General features: G+C 46.9%; 1 protein-coding gene across 1 annotated transcript in view; it reads left to right on the forward strand.

Moving 5' to 3' along the window:
• Positions 1-15371: 15371 nt before the first annotated feature.
• The window catches only part of LOC129711062 (phospholipid-transporting ATPase ABCA1-like), a 136899-nt gene continuing 125251 nt past the window's right edge, over positions 15372-27019 (forward strand). The window contains exon 1 of the mRNA XM_055658424.1: positions 15372-15497. The gene's annotated coding sequence lies outside the window, so the exon portion shown is untranslated. The remainder of the gene's footprint in view (positions 15498-27019) is intronic.

A 27019-nucleotide genomic window follows, 5' to 3' on the forward strand; every position in this document is an offset into this window, starting at 1 on the left:
ACCTGTCAAAGGGCGGATGAGCTCCTAGCGAGCCGACGGCCATCCACACTTCAGTAGAAGTTGCGATCATAGTGTCGTACACGGCATTGTAACGCACCGTGACCTTCGATGTTTTCAGCGATGATTTGTTTAAGGAGGAACTGCAGATGCTGGAGAAATCGAAGATAGACAAAAACGCTGGAGGAACTCAGCGGGTGAGGCAGCATCTATGGAGCGAAGGAATAGGTGACGTTTCGGGTCGAGATCCTTCTTCAGACTGATGTGGGGTGGGGTGGGCGGGAAGAAAGAAAGGAAGAGGCGGAGACAGTGGGCTATGGGAGAGCTGGGAAGGGGAGGGGAAGGAGGGAGAAAGCAGGGACTACCTGAAACTGGAGAAGTCAATGTTCATACTGCTGGGGTGTAAACTACCCAAGCGAAATATGAGGTACTGCAAGGGGGAGGAGGAGGGGATGGGGGAGGGGGAGGAGGGGGAGGAGGGGGAGGGGGAGGGGGAGGAGGAGGAGGAGGGGGAGGAGGGGGAGGAGGGAGGAGGGGGGGGAGGGCCGGCGGGGGGGGGGGGGCGGGGGGGGGGAGGGGGGGGGGGGGGGGAGGGGGGGGGGGAGGGGGGGGGGGGGGAGGGGGGGGAGGGGGGAGGGGGAGGAGGGGGGAGGGGGAGGGGGAGGGGGGGAGGGGGAGGGGGAGGGGGGGGGGGGGGGGAGGGGAGGAGGGGGGAGAGAGGGGGAGGAGGAGGGGGAGGGGGGAGGGGGAGGAGGAGGGATGGTGGAGGAAAGAAGGGGGGGGGGAGGAATGGGAGGAGGGGGGGGAGAAGAGGGGGAGGGGGGGGGGAGGGGGAGGGGGAGGGGGAGGAGGAGGAGGAGGGGGAGGGGGAGGAGGAGGGGGAGGGGGAGGGGGAGGGGGAGGGGGGAGGGGAGGAGGGGGAGGAGGAGGGGGAGGGGAATGATGATGATGAGTGAAGATTGCACCTGAGTTGCTTTGTTTTAACTTCGCAGCACTCTTTCCAACTTAATGACATCCTTCCTATAGCGCTGGCTATCCAAAATCATGGATACATATTGAACAAAAATGTATGAGACCCCTGGGGAACATTATTTTTTAAAGTCCGGTCGCAGTGTCCTTTGGAAAATTACCCCCATTGACCCAGCTATGCACTCCGGTTTGTCACTGCTTATCCCACGGTACCAGGCCAATACTGCAATCACTGGCCACTCCAAGTTTAATCTTGTGTTCTTATGGAATGTAACAATGTCTGAAAGTAAGTGAAGGCTACTCGTCCCTTGGCGAGTGGGTTGGGTGATCCCTCCCGAGGAAGGTATGAGCTCTTGTGGCCAACAGGTCCACAGGCCGTGCTCGTCTCCTCCCCATGGGTGAACACAGGTAAATGAACCATCGGACCTGTACAAAGGGGCGGCACGGTGGTGCAGCCTCAGAGACCCGAATTCACTCCTGACTGCGGGCACCTTGTAGCGTGTGCCTTCTGAAGAGTCCACCAGGGACTATATTGGAAGTTGGACAATTTTATACGGGACAATTTTTACATTTACCAAGCCAATTAGCCTGCAAACCTGTACGTCTTTGGAATTTGGGAGGACACCGAAGATCTGGGAGAAAAACCCACGCAGGTCCCTCAGGAGTCAAAGCACTGATAGTCATAAATCATAAGTAATTTTTTTATGATTTATTTTATTTTTAAAAATTTATTTTTTTATGATACTGCCTGTAATTGAAATTCATTTCGTTGTCTCAAATTGAGACAATGACAATAAATTTGAATACAATACAATACAATACAATAATAGGAATAGAATTAGTCCATTCGGCCCATCAAGTCTCCTCCGCCATTCAATCAGGGCTGATCTATCTCTCCCTCCTAACCCCATTCTCCTGCCTTCTCCCCGTAACCCCTAACACCCGTACTAATCAAGAATCTATCTCTGCTTTAAAAATATCCTTTTATATATATATATATATATAATCCTTAGAAATATCCAGTCTTTGGTTTCAGCACCATCTTGTGGTTGTGTTTAATGAATCTGAATGAAAGGATTGCATAAAGGGCCTGTCCCACTTGGTAATTTTTTCAGCGACTGCCGGCATCATTGACTAACGTACCAGGTCAGCAAAAATCTTGCGGCGTGACGCAGTGTGATGACCTATGACCCGCAGTGTTTTTTCAAATGTCAATAGACAATAGACAATAGGCGCAGGAGTAGGCCATTCGGCCCTTCAAGCCAGCACTGCCATTCAATGTGATCATGGCTGATCATCCCCAATCAGTACCCCGTTCCTGCCTTCTCCCCATATCCCCTGACTCCGCTATCTTTAAGAGCCCTATCTAGCTCTCTCTTGAAAGCATCCAGAGAACCCGCCTCCACCGCCCTCTGAGGCAGAGAATTCCACAGACTCACAACTCTCTGTGAGAAAAAATGTTTCCTCGTCCATTCTAAATGGCTTACTCCTTATTCTTAAACTGTGTGGCCCCTGGTTCTGGACTCCCCCAACATCGGGAACATGTTTCCTGCCTCTAGCGTGTCCAAGCCCTTAACAATCTTATATGTTTCAATGAGATCTCCTCTCATCCTTCTAAACTCCAGAGTGTACAAGCCCAGCTGCTCCATTCTCTCACCATATGACAGTCCCGCCATCCCGGGAATTAACCTGGTGAACCTACGCTGCACTCCCTCAATAGCAAGAATGTCGCTAGATTTTGAAATGTTCAAAATCTTTTGGCGACACCGATATGAGGCCGGCAGTCGCCGAAACAATCGCCAAGTGGTAACGCTCCACCCATTGCTGCAACATAGAAACATAGGAACATAGAAAATAGGTGCAGGAGTAGGCCATTCGGCCCTTCGAGTCTGCACCGCCATTCAATATGATCATGGCTGATCATCCAACTCAGTATCCTGTACCTGCCTTCTCTCCATACCCCCTGATCCCATTAGCCACAAGGGCCACATCTAACTCCCTCTTAAATATAGCCAATGAACTGGCCACAACTAACTTCTGTGGCAGAGAATTCCAGAGATTCACCACTCTCTGTGTGAAAAATGTTTTCCTCATCTCGGGCCTAAGATTTCCCCCTTATCCTTAAACTGTGACCCCTTGTTCTGGACTTCCCCCAACATCGGGAACGATCTTCCTGCACATCTTTTATAACAATGACTTGCACGTCCAGTGAACCATCTCTGCTCGTTTACAGAACATCGAACAGCACAACAGAGCAACGCGCCCGTTGGCCCACAAGGTCCGCATCGCTCATGATGCCAAGTTAAACTAATCTCCTCTAACTTTATCCACCCCACTCCATTCTCTACATGTCCATGTGCCAACCCAAAAGCCTCTCCATTTCCACTCGTATCTGCCTTCACCCCTATCCCTGGCAGCACATTCTAGTTTAGAGATACAGCACGGAAACGGGCCCTTCGGCCCACCGGCTCCGCGCCGACCAGCGATCCCCACACATTAGCACTACCCTACACCCACTAGGGACATTTTTTTTACATTTACACCAAGCCAACTAACCTACAAACCTGCACGTCTTTGGAGTGTGCGAGGAAACCAAAGATCTCGGAGAAAACCCACGCAGGTCACGGGGAGAACGTGCAAACTCCGTACAGACAGCGCCCGCAGTTGGGATCGAACCCGGGTCTCCAGCGCGGCATTCGCTGTAAGGCAGCAACTCTACCGCTGCCCCACCGTGACCGCCATTCCAAGCACCCACCACTCTCAATGTTAAAAACTTGCCCTTCAGCTTTTTTAATAGTTGCTCCTCTCACCTTAAAGCTACGACTCTAGTCTTTGACTTTTCCCCCTGGGAATAAAGTTCTGTCTAATCTCTCTTTGTAGCTCGTACCCTTTAACCCAGGGGTGGGCAACCTTGTTCTGCATAGGGGCCGGGACCCGTGTCTGTGAGCGGATGGCGGGCCACATCTATCACGTGTACACATGGATCCCGCCCCGGGTGGCGGGCATCAAATCACGTGTTCACAGAAGCTAGACAAAAATGCTGGAGAAACTCAGCGGGTGAGGCAGCCTCATACAATCCTTGCATGTCCCACCCGCTGAGTTTCTCCAGCATTTTTGTCTACCTTCGAATTTTCCAGCACCTGCAGTTCTTTCTTAAACGCGTTCACAGAAGGCGGCTTTGCGCAGGATGCGATATGGTTGGCACTCGGCGCTAGGCGGGCCGGATGATTACGGGGAAAAAAATCCACCTGTGGGCCGGATGATGTCAGGTTACGGGCCGCATTAGGCCCGGGGCCGTAGGCTGCCGGCCCCTGCTTTAACCCATGCAGCATAGTTCCTCAGCATAGTTCCTCAGTCACAACCAGGCCTGCCACTTCTCAGAAGGTGTATATTTCCCAAAATTCCCCAGGATAATACAGAACAGCACATACATTTACTGGCATGAAACACGTATGTGATGCCCCCCATTCCTCATCCCACCAAGAGTCATAGAGTGATACAGCTTGGAAACACGCCCTTCAGCCCAACTCGCCCATACCGGCCAACATGTCGCCCATACCGGCCAACATGTCCCAGCTACACTAGTCCCACCTGCCCGCGTTTGGTCCATATCCCTCCAAACCTGTCCTGTCCATATACCCGTCCAACTGTTTCTTAAACGTTGGTATGGTCCCTGCATCGACTACCTCCTCTGGCAGCTTGCTCCATACACCCACCGCCCATTGTGTGAAAAAGCTGCCCCTCAGATGCCTGTTCAATCTTTTCCCCTCCACCTTAAACCCATGTCCCAATTCCAAATTTCTCAGTTCCGATGACTGAAACTTCACTCCACAGCTGAAACGTCTACTGTTTCTCTCTCCACAGACGTTGCCTGGTCTGCTGAGTACTGCCAGCATTTTCTGTTTTTGTATGAAACGAGAGTACAATGAAATATGACATTTAGCGGGAGGCATTTTTTCCCTGACTCTGTTGCACTGAAGCAGACAGATTCTGGAAATTTCCACAACAAACGCTGTTGCAAAAAAAAACAACCCATAGCCATTAATCACCGTGAAGCAATCCTAAAATAGTACAACCTTTAAACAGCAATTATTGCTAACTACCAACTTTACACATATTATAACCTGCTATTAAGCATGAAAAACAAAAAGAAACCTCGTAAATAACATAATTAACTGTGCAGACTCTCTTTGCTTTGCTTTGGACAACATATTTCAGATCTTGCACCTGGGTACCACGGTGGTGCAGCGGTAGAGTCGCTGCCTCACAGCGCCGGAGACCCGGGTTCGATCCCGACTAGGGGTGCTGTCTGTACGGAGTTTGTACGTTCTCCCCGTGACCGTGTGGGTTTTCTCCAGGAGCTCCGGTTTCCTCCCACACTCCGGAAACAATTCAAAAGTAACACTAACTAAAACGTATTAAAACTATTGAAAAACTTTTAAGTTCAAGTTCATTTGTTTTTAAGTTCCAGGGTAGGTAAAGCCTCTGTCCCACTTAGGAAACCTGAACGGAAACCTCTGGAGACTTTGCGCCCCACCCAAGGTTTCCGTGCGGTTCCCAAAGGGTTCCCGGAGGTTTTTGTCAGTCTCCCTACCTGCTTCCACTACCTGCAACCTCCGGCAACCACCTGCAACCTCTGGGAACCGCACGGAAAACTTGGGTGGGGCGCAAAGTCTCCAGAGGTTTCCGTTCAGGTTTCCTAAGTGGGACAGGGGCATAAGGGTGCTACAAGTTGATTAAAAAAAAACTCAGCACGCCAGAATTGGAAGTAATATCAATCAGAATTTGTGAAAATTATGCCACAGGGGACATAACTGGTAGAAAGCTCTTTGGAACTGGGGAAGGGAACAGGAGAGTGTTTCACGAGGTATTTAAAGGACTTCATATTTAAGAGACTGAAGTGGAGGGGTGATATATCTAGTGTGTAGGAAGGAATAGCAGATGCTGGTTTACACCGAAGATAGCCACAAACTCAACGGGACAGGCAGCATCTCTGGAGGAAAGGAATGGGTGACGACTTGGTCCGAAACCCTTCTTCAATCTGAAGAATGTTTTTGACCCAAAATGGCACCTCATCTTTCTTGTAACTGACTAAGAATTGGAATCTGCAAACTCCAAGCGTTGTATTTAGTTATACAGCACAAAAGCAGGCGGTGAATGCAGTCAGTGTGCGTGATGAGTTCCACAGAGATAAGGGGCAGCTCTCCTTGTAGCAGTGTTTCGGACGGCTGCTATTATTCACGAGGCACACGTGAGCACTACCATGTACCTGTCCCATGTTCATATGAAGAGCGAGGGTTTCTCTAATGATGGAGGCGAGGGCCTCCGCCACCATCTCAACTAATTAATTTTTTCAGGTGTTACACCGCAATGTAACACATTTTCCATTAAACAGGGCGAATTTAGAAGGAGCACAGAAAACAGGATACTGAGAGTTTATACGGAATGTGAGAGGGTGGGTTTAAAGGAAGGCGTGGAAACAAAACCAGTTGAGCCGTGTGTCAAACTACACAGAATTCCAAACAACAGGATTGTGCATTTTTGGAGTTTTAGTGTTTATGTAATTAATTAATATTGTGTAACATAGACACAAAAAGCTGGAGTAACTCAGCATCTCTGGAGAAGGGAAATAGGTGACGTGTAGGGTCCAGACCCTTCTTTAGTCTGAAGGAGGGTCTCGCCCCGAAATGTCACCTATCCCTTTTCTCCAGAGATGCTGTCTGACCTGCTGAGGCACCCCCAGCTTTTTGAGTCTATCTTCGGTTTAACCCAGCATCTGCAGTTCCTTCCTACACCATATTTGGTCATGTTTGTATCATTGTGTGCGGGCTGAGTAGAATCTTCCATAAATTACAATCGCCTTTCAGAACACTCTGTTTCCCACGTAATACTCTACACGTTCTGCCATTCTCGTGAGCCTGGAGCTCACAGGGGCATTGCTGTTGCACTAGTAAAAGAGGACTTAAGGGAGGAGTCCAGAACCAGGGGCCACAGTTTAAGAATAAGGGGTAAGCCATTTAGAACGGAGACGAGGAAACACTTTTTCTCACAGAGAGTTGTGAGTCTGTGGAATTCTCTGCCTCGGAGGGCAGTGGAGGCAGGTTCTCTGGATGCTTTCAAGAGAGAGCTAGATAGGGCTCTTAAAGATAGCGGAGTCAGGGGATATGGGGAGAAGGCAGGAACGGGGTACTGATTGGGGATGATCAGCCATGATCACATTGAATGGCGGTGCTGGCTCGAAGGGCCGAATGGTCTAATCCTGCGTCTATTGTCTATTGTCTATTGACTGAATTATTGCTGCCTGAAGCAACAAAGTCATAACATGCAGGAAACAGCACATACCCCTAGCATGCGTGTCCACACACTCATTATGGTGGGGTGGGTCCCAACACTCACGGGTGGCTTCAGTAATTTCACCGTGCAGAAATGAAGCAACAGGATTCATGTTCAGACTCCAGTGAAGAGGAGGAATGACAGGGAGTGAATGGGGATGGTTGAGTACAGGCTTTGCCATGTTTCTATTGATGACAGTGCAAGGTGGCAGCTCAGGCTCACCGCAGCTACTCTGCAAAAACCTACCACTTATAAGCACCAGAGCATCAATGTTTTAATGCTTGAGTAGTTCAGTTGGAAATGATCTTCTGGGGAATCAAGGCTATTGAAGGTTACGGAGAAGGTTCACCAGACTGATTCCTGGGATGTCAGGACTTTCATATGAAGAAAGACTGGATAGACTTGGCTTGTACTCGCTAGAATTTAGAAGATTGAGGGGGGATCTTATAGAAACTTACAAAATTCTTAAGGGGTTCGACAGACCAGATGCAGGAAGATTATTCCTGATGTTGGGGAAGTCCAGAACTAGGGGGTCACAGTTTAAGGATAAGAGGGAAGTTTTTAGGACCGAGATGAGAAAATCATTTTTTACACAGAGAGTGGTGAATCTGTGAAAGTCTCTGCCACAGAAGGTAGTTGAGGTCACAGTTCATTGGCTATATTTAAGAGGGAGTTAGATGTGGCCCTTGTGGGTAAAGGGATCAGGGGGTATGGAGAGAAGGCAGGGATGAGATACTGAGTTGGATGATCAGCCATGATCATATTGAATGGCGGTGCAGGCTCGAAGGGCCGAATGGCCTACTCCTGCACCTATTTTCTATGTTTCTATGTTTCTATGTTAACCGTGGCATATGAGACTGTGGGAAGGCCACGTTACTGTTAGAGAGACACAACGTGTTGGAGTAACTCCAGACCCGAAAATAGACACAAAATGCTGGAGTAACTCAGCGGGACAGGCTGCGTTAAGACACGATCTGCACACAAAAGCTCACCCGTAACGTCTTCAGTTATGGTGTAGGAGTAATCATAGGGAATATTAGGGACAGTACTACATCGGTGAGACCAAGCGGAGGTTTGGCGGTCGTTTCGCCGAACACCTCCGCTCGGTCCACAATAACCAACCTGACCTCCCGGTGGCTCAGCACTTCAACTCCCCCTCCCACTCCGTATCCGACCTCTCTGTCCTGGGTCTCCTCCATGGCCAGAGCGAGCAACACCGGAAATTGGAGGAACAGCACCTCATATTCTGCTTGGGGAGTCTGCATCCTGGGAGCATGAACATTGAATTCTCCCAATTTTGTTAGCCCTTGCTGTCTCCTCCCCTTCCCCAGCCCTCGGGCTCCTCCTCCTCCTTTTTCTTTCTTCTCCCCGCCCCCCACCCCCCATCAGTTTGAAGAAGGGTTTCGGCCCGAAAGGTTGCCTATTTCCTTCGCTCCATAGATGCTGCTGCACCCGCTGAGTTTCTCCAGCATTTTTGTGTACCTAGGAAAAGCTCATTGCTTTTGTGTGGAGTTCTTTGCCACAGAAGGCAGCGGAGGCCAAGTCAATGGATATTTGAAAGGTGGAGATGGACAGATTCTTGATTGGTACGGGTGTCAGGGGCCAAGGGGGAGAAGGCGGGAGAAAGGGGTTGAGAGGGGAAGATAGATCGGCCATGATTGAATGGTGGAGCAGACCTGACGGGCTGAATGGCCTAATTCTGCCCCTATAACTTATGAATTTATGAACAATAGAACAAAAATCCGGGGAACAACAATGTGTTAATTAGTGTCAATTATTTCTAAAATATGGTGCGAGTCTGGGGTAGGGCGTTTAGGGAGGACTTTTCTTCAATTAACAAATAAGTCACTCACAAGGGAACCATTGATATCAGATAACCTGCCAAGGATTAACAGGAAGGCAATAAACCTTTTCATCCAGTGAATGCCTTGAAACTGAAACTCTTTGCCTGGTCTGTTGGGAGGGGTGAGAACCTGTAGAATATTTAAAAAGTGGATGAGCATTTGATATGATATGCCGTGGCCTAAATGCAGGGAGATGGGTTTAGCTCCAATAGAAATAAAGAACTGCAGTTAGACACAAAGAGCTGGAGTAACTCAGCGGGCCAGGCGGCGTCTCTGGAGAAAAGGAACAGGTGACTTTTCGGGTCGACAAGGTCCCAACCGGACACATCACCGGTTCCTTTTCTCCCGCTGAGCTACTCCTGAGTTTTGTGTCTTCCTTCCTGCGCAAAGAACTGCAGATGCTGGTCTATACCAAAGATAGACACAAAGTGTTGGAGTAAATCAGTGAGTCAGTCTGGAGAAAAAGGATGGGTGACGTTTCGGGTTGCGATCTGAAAAGTTATTTGTCTTTTGCCTCCAGAGACGCTGCCTGACCCGCTGAGTTACTCCAGCATTTTGTGTCTAGCTTACGTCGGTTGGGAGCCTTCTTCTCAGGTTAGCACAGGCACAATGGATTGAAAGATCGACGGGCATACGCAGCGTCTCGACGCTGAACGCACGTCTTCACGCCGCACGTCACGCGCGAACTTCCCGCGGACTTCGCTCAAACTTCACGTCACTCACTCGACTTCCGCGCGGCCCCCGCTTCCGGTGTGGTCGCGCTTGCCGCGTGCAGGTCGCATGCCCGTGGGACAGGCCCTTAACCCTTATTACAGGTTAATGGCCAAAATAAAACATGTGGGAGAGGAGGTGCAGGGGGCAGGACTGACGGGCTCGCTGTCCTAGGATCCAACATGGATACATGGGCTGAACAGTTTCCTTTCTGTGAGAATATAAATAAAAGATGAAATACCCAACAGGTCAGGCAGCACCCGTGTACAGAGAAATAGAGTTTATATTTTAGGTTCAGGTTTATTATTGTCACATGTACTAAGTTGCAGTGAAAAACTTTGTGTTGTGTGCTAGCAACACAGATCGGATATACCCTACATAGGTCTAATCAAGTCAAACTCAAGTACAATAGATGGAGCGAGAGGGGTAGATACAGGGTGTAGAATACCGTTCTCAGCATTGTAGCACATCAGTTCCAGAGACCAAGTCCAATGTCCGCAATAGGGTAGAGGTGCATTCCAGGCTCCTGGTCATTCATCTGAAGATGAGATGGATGCGTTATGTGCTCAATATACTTGTCTAGTAATAAAACGTCTGGAGGAGTAACCTAATAGAGAAATCTGCAGACATACATACAAATCTCCTTGTCGGAGCAGGGAAACTTAAATGTTAAATAATTGTGAGTTCACAAAAAGCGACTCTCAGTAATGCTAATCATGGAATTACAGGGTTGTTATAAAAACATAAATAATTTTACCAATGTCTCTCAGGGATGAAAATTTCCTGCCCTCTAGTCTGGCCTATATTTGACTCCAGACCCACTGACGCTTAACTGCCCTTTCAAACATACGAGCATACTTTAAAATCCTTCTTCTGAACCTTCTGAATGTTGTAGTCGGCAGGGCAGTACTCTGCATGTCGCCAACTTGGACAATTTTACATTTTTAACCAGCCAACTAATCAAGCCAATTAACCTACAAACCTCTACGTCTTTGGAGTGTGGGAGGAAACCGAAGATCTCGGAGAAAACCCACGCTGATCACGGGGAGAACGTGCAAACTCCGTATAGACAGCACCCGTAGTCGTGATTGAACCCAGGTCTCTGGTGCTGCATTTTGCTGTAAAAAATGCCCCTGTCCCACTTAGGAAACCTGAACGGAAACCTGTGGAGACTTTGCGCCCCACCCAAGGTTTCCGTGCGGTTCCCGGAGGTTGCAGGTGGTTGCCGGAGGTTGCAGGTAGTGGAAGCAGGGAGGGAGACTGACAAAAACCTCCGGGAACCTCACGGAAACCTTGGGTGGGGCGTAAAGTCTCCAGAGGTTTCCGTTCAGGTTTGCTAAGTGGGACAGGGGCATAAGGCGGCAACTCTACCGCTGTGCCACCGTGACTGCCCAATTGCAGGAAAGGCTGCCAATACTGAAGCACAAGAAGAATTCAACAGCACAAAAAAAACGAACAATTTTGTTTTGGAAGTTGGAAATGGCAAAGTTATTCTGAACCATGCCAACCCGGGAAATCTTTCTCACAGTCATCTTTGGGTTTAGGTCTAAATTGGGAGAGATCTCTAAAAACAGGCTCGTCAAGCAACAGTCTGACATTAGTTTAGTTTAGTTTAATTTAGTTCCGAGATACAGCACGGGAATTTAGTTCCGAGATACAGCGCGGAAACAGGCCCAGTCAGTCCACTGAGTCTAGACACCAGTTTTAGCATCCGTTTAAGAGGCACAGCACGGAAACATGCCCTTCGGCCCACCGAGTCTGCACCCGCCAGCGATTCCCGCACATGAACACTAGTCCTACACACATTGGGGACAATATACAATTTCTCCAAGCCAATTAGCCTATAAACCTGTATGTCTTTGGAGTGTGGGAGGAAACCAGAGCACCCAGAGTAAACCCACGCAGGTCACGGGGAGAACGTACAAACTCTGTACAGACAGCGCCCGTAGTCAGGATCGAACCCGGGTCTCTGGTGCGTCATACAGCAGCTCTACCGCTGCGCCACTGTGTATTCATATTGGCAGAGTTGTTCCTTAAAGTTAATATTCCAGATGACTCCAGCACAGGTTGGCCCTGCAGCCCAGCACAATCCCACCAGAGGTGGCAGCACACACTACTCTTGGAAATCATCAACTTTGTGGCCAGAAAGCATAATGTTTCTAGTGTTAGACAATAAAAAGCAGGTAGTTTGCGCCACGTATCTCCCCGCAGCTGATCAATCAGTACTACCTGACCATTGAACAATACTTTGGAAATGGCACTAAACCCCGAGACTCGAATAAATAACATTAACCAACGCAATGGCATCACCATTGGGCAAGATGGCTGTGTACTGAACAGCATTATTGCTCCCAGATTGAATTTGATGGTGATTGAACCACCGACTGAGCTCATCTATTGCAGACGCATCTGTCCAAACCAGCACTGGTAAGGAGTGATCACTGCACTGTGTTTGTGGAATAAAGTCTCATTTAAATACTGAGCATATTCCAAGTCAAGTCAAGTCAAGTCAAGTCTATTCGCCACATATAAGCATACAAGATGTGCAGTGAAATGGAAATGCTGTGAAATTAAATTCCTTGTTTATGAATAAGTTTATTGGACAAGTATTCACATACAAGGAATTTGCCTTGGTGCTCCGCGCGCCAGTGACAACATGACATACAGTGAAAGTTAGGAATGACACATAAAACATTAAACATTAAACATCGCCTTGTGTTGGCTGGCACTATCATTGCTTAAAGGGGAGAGATTCAGAACAGCTGAATCAGCTCATAACCCAGTGTTCAGGAAGAGATACAGGCCATCCAAAAGAGGAATAGATCAAGCAGAATAGATCGAGCAGGCCATCCAAGAGAGGAATAGATCAAGCAGACACACACAGTCTTTTACCCAGAGTAGTGAAATCGAGAACCAGAGTACATAGGTTTAGATTAAGAGGGGGAATATTTCATAGGAACCTGAGGGCCAAACTTTTGGAAAAAGGGAAGTAGGTCTATGGAACAAGCTGCCAGAGGAGTTAGTTGAGGTACTATCATAACATTTAAGCACATTTAGACAGGTACATGGATGGGGCATGTTTAGAAGGGTGTGAGTCAAACACAGGCAGGTGGGACTAGTGTAGATGGGGCATGTTGGTCAGTATGGGCAAGTTGGCCAAAGGGCCTGTTTCCAGACTCTTTGACTCTATGACTCAAATCGCATTCCACTGTAATCTATAACCTTATGGTCAAGCATCTTGCTCACTTTCACATTTATATTTAAGCCAGAGAATTAATGTGGAGTGCAGAAGCCTATCCCATGAGTAGCACTAAGCTCTGGAGGTTCCTGGAGGTTTTTGTCAGTCTCCCTACCTGCTTCCACTACCTGCTTCCATTACCTGCAACCACCTGCAACCTCCGGGAACCGCACGGAAACCTTGGGTGGGGCGCAAAGTCTCCAGAGGTTTCCGTTCAGGTTTCCTAAGTGGGACAGAGGCATTACTCAGCAGGACAGGCAGCATCTCTGGATAGAAGGGATGGGTGACACTTCAGGTTGAGACAATAAAAACGCCACCCATGCCTTCTATCCAGAGATGCTGCCTGTCCCGCTGAGTTACTCTAGCATTTTGTGCCTATCTTCAGTGTAATCCAGCATCTCCAGTTCCTTCCGAGACACTACTTAGAGTGTAGGATTTCTGTCAGTTTTCTCCGAGGTCTCTGCTTCACAATGGGGTGCGTTCAGACATTTGATTCACTCCATGTGAAACCGTTAGACAGGTACATGGATAGGTCAGGTTTGGAGGGATATGGAGCAAAGGCGGGCAGGTGGGATTAGAGTAGCTGGCCGGTGTGGGCAAGTTGGGCCAAAGGGCCTGTTTCCATGCTGTATCACTCTCTGTGATATTAAGAAAAAACTGAGAGCTTAAGTTACAGTAAAGACCTGCTTTGGGTCAGCAGCTCACCTGTACCACTTGCCTCTGGAGCTAACCATGTCTCTCATCAAATTGGAATTACAAGAGACTGCAGACACTGGAAATAGAAACAAAGACATAGAAACATAGAAAATAGGTGCAGGAGGAGGCCATTTGGCCCTTTGAGCCAGCACCGCCATTGATTGTGATCATGGCTGATCGTCCCCTATCAATAACCCGTGCCTGCCTGCCCCCCATATCCCTTGACTCCACTAGTCCCTAGAGCTCTATCTAACTCTCTCTTAAATCCATCCAGTGACTTGGCCTCCACCGCCCTCTGTGGCAGGGAATTCCATAAATTCACAACTCTCTTGGTGAAAACGTTTTTTCTCACCTCAGTCTTAAATGGCCTCCCCTTTATTCTAGGACTGCGGCCCCTGGTTCTGGACTCGCCCAACATTGGGAACATTTTTTTTTGCATCTAGCTTGTCCAGTCCTTTTATAATTTTACATGTTTCTATAAGATACCCCCTCATCCTTCTAAACTCCAGTGAATACAAGCCTAGTCTTTTCAATCTTTCCTCATTTGACAGTCTGAGTAAATCTGAGTAAAAAAAACAACCTGCTAGTGGATAGACACAAAATGCTGGAGTAACTCAGCAGGACATGCAGCACCTCTGGAGAGGAATGGGTGATGTTTTGGGTCGAGACCCTTGCTCAGACTGAAGTTGGCTCTCGACCCGAAACGTCACCCATTCCTTCTCTCCAGAGATGCTGCCCGACTTCGCCTAGTTATTCAGCATTTTATGCCTTTCCTTGGTAAACCTGCATCTGCCGTGTCTTGTACAAGAAGGAACTGCAGATGCTGGAAAATCGAAGGTAGACAAAAGTGCTGGAGAAACTCAGCAGGCGCAGCAGCATCTATGGAGCAAAGGTACACAAAAATGCTGGAGAAAGGGCTCTGGTGAGACCACATCTCGAGTATTGCTTGCAGTTTTGGTCTCCTAATTTGAGGAAGGACCTCCTTGCGATTGAAGCAGTGCAGCGCAGGTTCGCGAGATTGATCGCTGGGATGGCGGGACTGTCATAAGAAGGAAAGATTAAAAAGACTAGGCTTGTATTCATTGGAGTTTAGAAGGATGAGGGGGGGGGGGGGGGGGGGGATCTGATAGAAACATATAAAATTATAAAAGGATTGGATAAGCTAGATGCAGGAAAAATGTTCCCAATGTTGGATGAGTCCAGAACCAGGGGCCATACAGTCTTAGAATAAAGGGGAGGTCATTTAAGACTGAGGTGAGAAAAAACTTTTTCACCCAGAGTTATGAATTTATGGAATTCCCTGCCACAGAGGGCAGTGGGTGGATTGAAGAGAGAGTTAGATAGAGCTCTAGGGGCTAGTGGAGTCAAGGGATATGGGGAGAAGGCAGGCACGGGTTACTGATAGGGGACGATCAGCCATGATCACAATGAATGGCGGTACTGGCTCGAAGGGCCGAATGGCCATCTCCTACACCTATGTGTCTATGTCATGGGGCGTTTGCCTGGTCTCCGGTGACTGACGGGTGTGTGAGCCAGTGGTGGAGGCAGGGAGGGAGGGAGAGCGGGCTGGGTCCAATCCGGCCACTGGAGCGGTTCAGTGGCAGCGGAGGTGAAGGCGAGGAGAAGGAGGACAGCGCTTATCTCGGCATGGAGGGAGCGACAGGCAGCCGCTGAACAAGCTGCACATCCCCGCCGCTCGCAGCCTTGAGGTAAGGGTGATAGGGACGGTAGGGAACCCATGCATTATAAATAGGAGAGGCCAGGAGCGCCGGCGAGCGATGCTGCTGTGTTTGCTTCACAGATTATGTTGCATTCGGTTTTATTCCAGCCGCAGGCACTTGCTGCTCCCTGTGCTCCAGGCTGTTAAATACGAGTCGTTTGTCTTTTAAATAACCAAAATCTGTATTCTCTCGATTCTATATATATGCATTCAATTATTCTTACTTTGCACCTTATTGTCAACTCCGGCCGTAACTCGCATGTAATAGTGCAGAATATTGCTGTTGTTACTAATATCGTTCGTTTTCATTTACAGATCCATATAAATACGAGTCGTTTGCCTTTTAAATAACCAAAATCTGTATTCTCTCGATTCAATTGTTATATAAACGCAATTTAAATTTAATATCGTTTGGTTATAGGTGTAAAATATATTTGTATCACAAACATAAAATAGTTTTGGCCTATATATCTTTTAAAAGTTTCTTATGATATGTGTAACCATGATATATTTTTTTAAACAGACTATTTATGTGGTTGGGTTAATTAGGATGCAGCCTGATAAATTAAGACTTAATTGTAAAGTTGGAATTGATGTCTGGCCTTTAAAATGAGGGTTGGGTACGTAAGTCTAGGTTTGAGTCAGCAGTTTAATAAGCATAGAGGTCCTTGTTCCAGTCTGCAGTGGGGGGGGACCTACTGATTGTAGTTTGGAGAGAAATGGGGGTGATTCATTTGAGGAAGGACATTCTTGCTATTGAGGGAGTGCAGCGTAGGTTTACAAGGTTAATTCCCGGGATGGCGGGACTGTCATATGCTGAGAGAATGGAGCAGCTGGGCTTGTACACTCTGGAGTTTAGAAGGATGAGAGGCAGTCTCATTGAAACGTATAAGATTGTTAAGGGCTTGGACACGCTAGAGGCAGGAAACATGTTCCTGATGTTGGGGGTGTCCAGAACCAGGGACCACACACAGTTTAAGAATAAGGAGTAAGTCATTTAGAACGGAGACGAGGAAACACTTTTTCCTCACAGAGAGTGGTGAGTGTGTGGAGTTCTCTGCCTCGGAGGGCGGTGGAGGCAGGTTCTCGGATACTTTCAAGAGAGAGCTAGATAGGGCTCTTAAAAATAGTGGAGTCGGGGGATATGGGGAGAGGGCAGGAACGGGGTACTGATTGGGGATGATCAGCCATGATCACATTGAATGGCGGTGCTGGCTCGAAGGGCCGAATGGCCTACTCCTGCACCTATTGTCTATTCATTGAATTGGGAATAAAATCTGATGAGGAATATGCCCTGCTTATGATTATCATTCATTGTCCACTGCTGGAAAGTGCATGTTTACAGCTGACACTTAAGATGTCGTACAGCATGGAATTGTCATCGGGTTTGAAAATATTAATTTCATTACTCTGCCTGGACTCCACTTCATCATGCCTGTTAGAGCAAGGTATGAGATGATAGCGGCAGGGGGTGCCAGCTTTAGATAGCTGATGAAGTTTAATGTTGAGAAATTAAACGTGTTGCTGGGATGAATGACAAGAAGCAATATAAACTGGAGGACACCATTCTAAAGAGTGCACCAGCTAGGTCTCGACCTGAAACTCCATCTATTCCTTTTCTCCAGAGATGCTGTCTGACAACAACGTATTGACACAAAAAGCTGGAGTGACTCAGCGGGACAGGCAGCATCCCTGGATAGAAGGGATGGGTGACGTTTTGGGTCGAGACCCATCGTCAGACTGAGAGTCGGGGAGGAGGGAGACGGATAGGGAAGGGTAAGGTGTGAAAAGGAGAGATCAAAGGGGACAAGAAAAATGCAAAATGGATCATTCTCAGCTGAGGGGAAGGTGACAATGAGATGTACAAACAGTAACATCTAATCGGGAAGGCAGTCAGGCATAGCTGAGGGGGGTGGGTGGGATCAGGAAGTGGCTTTATAAAAAGCAGATGAAAACAAAAACAAGGAAGTCAAGACACACCTTTTCTTAAAAACTGGTTCGCCCACATCTGACTGCGCCCTCTAGGAAAAGGGTGAAAGTTGAAAGGGGTTACAAAATAAATGTACTCTAATAGGTCCAAAGATGAGAAACATGGATAGACTTGATGTTTGATTAATACGGGTGTCAAGGGTTGTGGGGAGAAGGCAGGAGAATGGGGTTGAGAGGGGAAGATAGGTCAGCCATGATTGAATGGCGGGGCAGACTTGATGGGCCAAATGGCTTAATTCTGCTCCGAAGGTTTATGAAAGTAGACAAAAATGCTGGAGAAACTCGGCGGGTGAGGCAGGATCTATGGAGCGAAGGAAATAGGAGATACAAATCTCCCGTGTAGCGAGGTACATTGCTAGCCAGCCAGCGAGTGTTTTCATTCCACATGAATCATTTCATATTTCACAATTCAGTTTATATGAACTTGTGAACTTGGGAAGCTGCTGTTGTTCTCCTTGGGAGGAAGTCGGGGTGAGAAGATTTGATAGTTTGGTGAACAGATGGGGAGAGGCTGTTTGCATTGGGGTCAAGAACCAATGGATGTGTAATGAAGGCCTGCAGAGGTGTCCTGCCTTGAAGTACCACCTATCCATGTTCTCCAGGGATGTGATTGACCTCCCCCCCCCCCCTCCTCGCTAAGTTACTCTAGAACTGTGTGCCCTTTTTCTTTTTTTTAAACCAGCACCTGCAATTCCTTGTTCCTTGAAGATAATGGGCAAAATAACTAAAACTCCCGCTGAGTTTCTCCAGCATTTTTCTCTACCTCATATTCCCTCAAACAATAGACAATGGGTGCAGGAGTAGACCATTCGGCCCTTCGAGCCAGCACCGCCATCCAATGTGATCATGGCTGATCATCCCCAATCAGTACCCTGTTCCTGCCTTCTCCCCATATCCACTGACTCCGCTATCTTTAAGAACCCTATCTAGCTCTCTCTTGGAAGTATCCAGAGAACTGGCCTCCACTGCCCTCTGAGGCAGAGAATTCCACGACCTTTCCCCTCTCACCTCAAAGCTTCGTCCTCTGGTTCTTGATGCTCCTACTCTGGGTAAAAAGACTGTGTGCATCCACCCTATCTATTCACCCCATGTAAATAAAATGTTGTATTTCCCCAGCAGTGGGTACTTTATTCCATAGCGTCTTCCTCTGGAGGCACCTGTCTTCTCACGTTTTGGATTGCAGAATGATCTTAACTCTCCAGCATGTCCACTGCAGGTGGATTTAATTAAAAAAATCACTTCGTTATTTGTGAGGGTGTAAAAGGCCTGTCCCACTTGCCGATTTCTTTTTTTGGCGACTGCCGGCATAATATCAGGGTGAGAAGGCAGAAATAGTGTTAAAGAGGTTGGAAAATGGTGCAGTTGGTGGACACACGGAAAAGAGGGAAAAAAGCAAAGGATTGGGTCGCAAAATGAAATGACGAGTTTTAAAAAAAACGAAGTGGTGGAAGATATAGCGCAAAACAAAATTATCCCGGGGACCCCTTTTTGTGACAAGGGACTATGTTATAAAATTGGGGATGAAGGAAAATTCGGTGGAGAAATGAGGATAGGGTAGGGAGACTGAAAAGTCACGGGGAACCCGACTATGGATTCCTGGACCAAGTGAAAGAATTGCTCACTTGACTCGGAGGTGGGGGGGGGGGGGGGAGGGGGGCTCATCAAGTCCTTACCACTTCCATCGGCCGATAATAGTAACGTTTTGAACTGGTCTACCAACCGTATTTTGAGTTGTCTGTTTATTAAGAAGCGAACCTGTTTGATTGTTATAAAAGTAACGTTTTCAAGGGTTGGGAAAAGATTTTGGACATGTCAAAGTCCAGCGGCGACAAAAAAAATGTTGCGACCCTTGAGGAGACACCGTGCGTCAATACGTCGTCACGCCGCGACTTTTTCCCGTGACCTGATGCGTCAGTCAATGACGCCGGCAGTCGCTGAAAAAAAACGCCAAGTGGGACAGGCGCTGTCGGGCTGTACTCAATGACAGGAATCCATGTGCAGTAATAATACATTAACTCGAGGTATATTTAGTGCATGTCAGTACATCCAGGTTACTAAATATGATGGTGGATTTTCTAAATGTGATGATGGTGATAATAAGAGATTACAGTGACTGCAAAGATTCCAAATTAACTACATTAGGCTGATTTGGTGGGTGTGGCATGGACCTCTAACTCATAATAATCTGGGTTCACACCCAAATGAGACTGTTTTGGTTAACGTATTCTGTCTCCATCCTAAAGGTTGCTTTTTAATTACAATTTGTAGTCTCCGTTCCATTCCTAATGTTCATAGGTTCTCGGAACTGAATTAGGCCATTCGGCCCATCAAGTCTACTCCGCCATTCAATCATGGCTGATCTTTCTTTCCCTCTCAACCCCATTCTCCTGCCTTCGCCCCATAACCCCTGACACCCGCTCTAATCAAGTTCAAGCTTTGTGAGAATTAAGCCTCGTATCTGATTTACCAAATCTCCTCTGACAGGCTTTGGCCATGAAGTTTGCCATTTTGCTATTCAGATTGAAGAAGGGTCTCGACCCAAAACGTCACCTATTCCTTCGCTCCATAGATGCTGCCTCACCCACTGAGTTTCTCCAGCATTTTTGTCTACCATAGGTTCAAGGTGAAGGGGCAAGGATTTAATAGGAATCCGAGGGGGTAACTTTTTCACACAAAGGGTGGTGGGTGTATGGAACAAGCTGCCAGAGGAGGTAGTTGAGGCTGGGACTATCCCATTGTTTAAGAAACAGTTAGGCAGGTACATGGATAGGACAGGTCAGAAGAATATGGACCAAGCGCAGGCAGGTGGGACTAGTGCAGCTGTGAACATTGTTGGCCGGTGTGGGCAAGTTGGGCCGAAGGGCCTGTTTCCACGCTGTATCACTCTATGACTCTATGATTGGACAGGCTAGATGCAGGAAAAATGTTCCCCATGTTGGGGGGAGTCCTGAACCAGGGGTCACAGTTTAAGGTATAGTGGTCGGCCATTTAGGACTGAGATGAGGAAAAACGTTTTCACCCAGAGAGTTGTGAATCTGTGGAATTCTCTGCCACAGAAGGCAGTGGAGGCCAATTCACTGGATGTTTTCAAGAGAGAGTTAGATATAGCCCTTTTGCCTGATGGAATCAAGGGATACGGGGAGAAAGCAGGAACGGTACTGATTCTGGACGATCAACCATGATCATATTGAATGGCGGTACTGGCTTGAAGGGCCGAATGGCCTAATCTTGCACCTATTTTCTATGTTTCTACAACAGCTACTCCTCTTATGAGTGTGAATCTATTAGTGGCCAGAAATAACTGGTCAGCTGATTGTTTATTGAAAGATGTTTCTCCTTTTGATCAAACGCATAAGGAAGTTATGACATACATTAGTAATAGTTTGCCTAATGGCTCAGCCGGTAAACGCAATGAATAACCTAGCTACACATGTTCCAAGTTCAATTACGTTCCTTTTAATGCATCTGTTGCTTCCCGCATAGTCATTGTGTGTGCTCAGAGAAAGCTTTTAAAGGCAATAGACAATTGGTGCAGGAGTAGGCCATTCTGCCCTTTGAGCCAGCACTGCCATTCACTGTGATCATGGCTGATCATCCACAATTAATGATCAACCACTCCGTTCCTGCCTTCAGCTGACTCCGCTATCTTTAAGAGCTCTATCTAACTCTTTCTTGAAAGCATCCAGAGAATCAGCCTCCACTGCCTTCTGAGGCAGCCAATTCCACAAATTCACAACTCTCTGGGTGAAAAAGTTTTTCCTCATCTCCATTCTAAATGGCCTACCCCTTATTCTTAAACTGTGTCCCCTGATTCTGCACTCCCCCAACATTGGGAACGCGTTTCTTGCCTCTAGCGTGTCCAATCCCCTAATAATCTTATGTTTCAGTAAGATATACTCTCATCCTGCCAAATTCCAGTGTATACAAGCCCAGCCACTCCATTCTTTCAACATATTATAGTCCAGCTATCCTGGGAATTTAACTTCATGAACCTACGCTGCACTCCCTCAATATCAAGAATGTCCTTCCTCAAATTTGGGGACCAAAACTGCATACAATACTCACCACAACTGTAGAAGGACCTTTTTGCTCCTATACTCAAACCCCTCTTGTTATGAAGGCCAACAAGCCATTAGCTTTCGCCACTGCCTGTTATAGCTGCATGCTTACTTTCAGTGACTGATGTACTAGGACACCCAGATCTCGTTTTACTTCCCCTTTTCTTAACTTGACACCATTCAGATAATAATCTGCCTTCCTGTTCTTGCCACCAAAGTGGATAACCTCACATTTATCCACATTAAACTGCATCTGCCATGTATCTGCCCACTCAACCAACCTGTCCCAAGTCGCCCTGCATCCTCATAGCATCCTCCTCACAGTTCACACTGCCACCCAGCTTTTGTGTCATTTGCAAATTTGCTAATATTACTGTTAATCCCTTTATCTAAATCATTAATGTATATTGTAAATAGCTGCTGTCCCAGCACCGAGCCTTGCGGTTTCCCCACTAGTTACTGCCTGCCATTCTGAACGGGACCTGTTAATTCCTACTTTTTGTTTCCTGTCTGCCAACCAATTTTCTATCCATGTCAGTACCCTACCCCCAATACCATGCGCTCCTCTTAGCCGATTATATTTGTGTGTGCGTAAGTGTATAAAATTACGAGAGGAATACATTGGGTGGATGTACAGAGTCTCTTGCCCAGATTGGGGGAAATCGAGAACCGGAGGGCATAAGTTCAAAGTGAAGGGGGAAAGATGTTATAGGAATCTGAGGGGTAACTTTTTCTACACAAAGGGTGGTGGGTGTATGGAACGAGTTGCCAGAGGAGGTAGTTGAGGCAGGGACTAACGCAACTTTTAATAAGCAATTAGACAGGGACCTGTGGGACTAGTGTAAATGGAACATGTTGGTCGGTGTAGGCAAGTTGGGCCGTAGGACCTGTTTCCACGCTGTATCACTCCATGATTCTATGACTCTATACGTGGACAAAAGTCTTAAATACACATTGATCAATAGTTTGAGGTGCAGCCGACAGCTATTTCTGCAAAAGCAATATTCTGCTTGAAATCTGAAGTCTACATTCAGCTTGTCAGACCCCATCTAAAATATGGAAAAGTTGATGTGTAAGGTCGATGACCCCTCGTTGCAACTGGAGGGGTCATCGTGGATCTTGAAGACAAGCTGAAATGATGATGAGGAACTAGGAGTTCCCGAAGAAAAAAACATTGAAAGAAACCAAGGATAGACACAAAATGCTGAAGTAACTCAGTGGGACAGGCAGCGTCTCTGGAGAGAAAGAATGGGTGACGTTTAAGGTCGAGACCCTTCTTCAGACAGTAAGGGACGAGGGAGACATAGAGATATGAAAGGGTAAGGTGTGAAAACACAGATCAAAGCAGACAATGATAAGGAAATGTAGAATGCTTCATCTTTAGCTTTGGGGATGGTGACAAGGAGGCATACATACTGTCTCCCTCTCCCCCAACTCTCAGTCTGAAGAAGGGTCTCGACCCGAAATGTTACCTACTCCTTCTCTCCAGAGAATGCTGCCTGTCCCGCTGAGTTACTCCAGCACTTTGTGCCTATCGTCGGTTCAAACAAGCACCTGCAGTTCCTTCCTACACATTGAAAGAATCCAACTGATAGTCGCAATTTCTCTTTGGTTTCTAAAATAACGAAAATGGCCAAACATCAAGTCCAAAGTCTGTTAGAAGAGATTAGTTAAATCAGGAATGAGAAGGCTTAATTCTCACAAAGCTTACTTTAAAAAAAACAAAACATGTCCGTACAAAGGAAAATTATTTAAGGAAGAAAGGCATTCAGTCAATAATGTAGTACCCAAAGTGTTCAAGAAGGAACTGCAGTTGCTGGAAAATCAAAGGTACACAAAAATGCTGGAGAAACTCAGCGGGTGCAGCAGCATCTATGGAGTGAGGGAGATAGGTAACGTTTCGGGCCGAAACCCTTCTTCAGACTGTTACCTATCTCCTTCGCTCCATAGATGCTGCTGCACCCGCTGAGTTTCTCCGGCATTTTTGTGTACCTATGTATTACCCAATTACTGCTTTGAGTCCCAGTTTCAATTTAGTGTAACGAGAAAGATACATTGAATTCAGGGATATACGCAGTGCAGGATCTGGTTGAATGCCGTTGATTTTTTTAAAGAGTGATGTGTAAGAGTTGTGATTGAAGGTTGGGAACCAAACTCAGTGAATCAGTGGTCGTGTTGTAAATGCATTGCGAAAATGTTTGTTTAATTTTAGTCTGAGATATTGTAATATTTTTGAACTAAGTGCCTAATATTACCTGAATATATAATGAAGGAGATCTTCTGCATTTTACTCTGGTGTACTACAGTCATATGAAACTAGCTCGCAAAAACATGTGGTGGAAGGAACTGCAGATGTTGGTTTACATTGCAAGATCGACACAAAATGCTGGAGTAACTCAGCGGGTCAGGCAGCTTCTCTGGAGAGAAGGAATGGGTGACGTTTCTGGTCTCGAACCATTCTACCTTTCCTCACTATCGTCTGCTTTGATCTGTGTTTTCACACCCACCCTTCCATATCTCTGTCTCCCTCCCCCCCTGACTCTTGGTCTGAAGGAGGGTCTCGACCCAAAACGTCACCCATTCCTTCTCTCCAGAGATGCTGCCTGACCCACTGAGTTACTCTGGCACTGTAGTGTTTAAGATAGTGTTAATGTGCGGGGATAGCAGGTCGGTGCGGACTCGGTGGGCCGAAGGGCCTGTTTCCTCCGCTAAATGTGGTGTCTGGGGACATGGAGTTCATTGGACATGAATTATCTCAAAGTCTCACCAGAGGTCGTGTCTCCTCTCTGCTATATTCAATTTGTATTTTTGCTGAATACATTCAGCTTGTCAGACAACATCTAACATTTTTGTTAGGCTGCTGTGGGAACTATTTTGATTATAAATATAAGAACTCTGTAAAGTTGAAGTTTATAATGCAATAACAACATTTAATATTCAGCAATTGAAAACACACATTACCACCTGTTTTATTTTTAGGTTTGCAGATTGGAAGGTGGCTGGGTGTGAATTTGTTTACCATGCGTTGGTTGCAGCTATGACATGCATTTGGCAATGTGTGGTCTTGGTTCAATAGTGAAGTCCGAGATAACTAAACCAGGCTCTGCTGCACAGCCTCGGCACACACGTGTTTGTGGACAAACACGTATGTAAAAATGCGTGATCATGTCCATGCACTTGACATGGGCTCCCTGTGCATTCTGTTAACATGGCGGCTCTTGCATGTAGACTCAGTGGGATATTCTGTACTAACTGGACAATTGTGCTGATGATAGTTTAGTTTAGAGATGCAGTGAGGAAACGGGCCTTTTGGCCCACCGAGTTAGCACCGACCTGCTATCCCCGTACATTAACACACAGACACAGACTAGGGACAATTTACATTTCATACCAAGCCAATTAACCATATAACAATTACAGCACGGAAACAGGCCATCTCGGCCCTTCTAGTCCGTGCCGAACACGTATTCTCCCCTAGTCACATCTACCTGCACTCAGACCATAACCCTCCATTCCTTTCCCATCCATATAACTATCTAATTTATTTTTAAATGATAAAATCGAACCTGCCTCCACCACCTTCACTGGAAGCTCATTCCACACAGCTACCACTCTCTGAGTAAAGAAGTTCCCCTCATGTTACCCCTAAACGTCTGTCCCTTAATTCTCAAGTCTTGTCCTCTTGTTTGAATCTTCCCTACTTTTGTTTGCTATGTCGCTCTTCAAGGGAGATGCTAAATGCATTTCGTTGTCTCTGTACTGTACACTGACAATGACAATTAAAATTGAATCTGAATCTGAATCTTCAGTGGGAAAAGCTTATCCACGTCAACTCTGTCTATCCCTCTCATCATTTTAAAGACCTCTATCAAGTCCCCCCTTAACCTTCTGCACCCCAAAGAATAAAGACCTAACTTGTTCAACCTTTCTCTGTAACTTAGTTGCTGAAACCCAGGCAACATTCTAGTAAATCTCCTCTGTACTCTCTCTCTATTTTGTTGACATCCTTCCTATAATTAAGCGACCAAAATTGTACACCATACTCCAGAATTGGCCTCACCAATGCCTTGTACAATTTTAACATTACATCCCAACTTCTACACTCAATGCTCTGATTTATAAAGGCTAGCACACCAAAAGCTTTCTTTACCACCCTATCTACATGAGATTCTACCTTCAGGGAACTGTGCACAGTTATTCCTAGATCCCTCTGTTCAACTACATTCCTCAATTCCCTACCATTTACCATGTACGTCCTATTTTGATATGTCCTGCCAAGATGTAGCACCTCACACTTATCAGCATTAAACTCCATCTGCCATCTTTCAGCCCACCCTTCCAACTGGCATAAATCTCTCTGTAGACTTTGAAAATCTACTTCATTATCCACAACACCACCTATCTTAGTATCATCTGCATACTTACTAATCCAATTTACCACACCATCATCCAGATCATTGATGTACATGATAAACAACAGCCATCCACCATTACTCTCTGGCATCTCCCATTCAGCCACTGTTGAATCCACCTTGCTACTGCACCATTAATACCCAACAATTGAACCTTCTTAACCAACCTTCCTTGAGGAACCTTGTCAAAGGCCTTACTGAAGTCCATATATACAACATCCACTGCTATACCCTCATCAATTTCCCGTAAACTGCCCTGGCCCTCATTCTTCTCCCCCCGCCCCCCCCATCCTGGATACAATACAAAGCCTTAACCGGGATATAAGCCAATCAGCTGCTTCCTCAAGTCCACTTAATTTGAAGTGTGATCTGCGAATGGAACGTTGCAGATTTTGGCTCCTCCTCCCTCTGTAACGGCTCCTGGGCCTGTGTTGAAACAAGCCCCGCGCTGGGTTTTTACACTCACAGCACGGACGTCACTCCTCCCTCACCAACGGCTCCTGGGTCTCCTTAATCTACAAACCTGCACGTCTTTGTAGTGTGGGAGGTGACCCAAGATCTGAGAAAACCCACGCAGGTCACGGGGAGAACGTACAAACTTCCAGGACAAGGGGTCGCAGCTTAAGGATAAGGGGGAAATCCTTTAAAACCGAGATGAGAAGAACTTTTTTCACACAGAGAGTGGTGAATCTCTGGAACTCTCTGCCACAGAGGGTAGTTGAGGCCAGTTCATTGGCTATATTTAAGAGGGAGTTAGATGTGGCCCTTGTGGCTAAAGGGATCAGGGGGTATGGAGAGAAGGCAGGTACAGGATACTGAGTTGGATGATCAGCCATGATCATATTGAATGGCGGTGCAGGCTCGAAGGGCCGAATGGCCTACTCCTGCACCTAATTTCTATGTTTCTATGTACAGACAAGCAATCATAGTCGGGATCGAACCCGGGTCTCTGGCGCTGTAAAGCAGTAGCTCGACCTCTACGCCATGGTGCTGCCCTCGTACCATTGCCGACAGTCTTGCTGAGCTGTATGCAAAAAATACTAGTTTCACTG

This window comes from Leucoraja erinacea, chromosome 29 (assembly GCF_028641065.1).
Source record: "Leucoraja erinacea ecotype New England chromosome 29, Leri_hhj_1, whole genome shotgun sequence".
Classification (NCBI taxonomy): Eukaryota; Metazoa; Chordata; class Chondrichthyes; order Rajiformes; family Rajidae; genus Leucoraja; species Leucoraja erinaceus.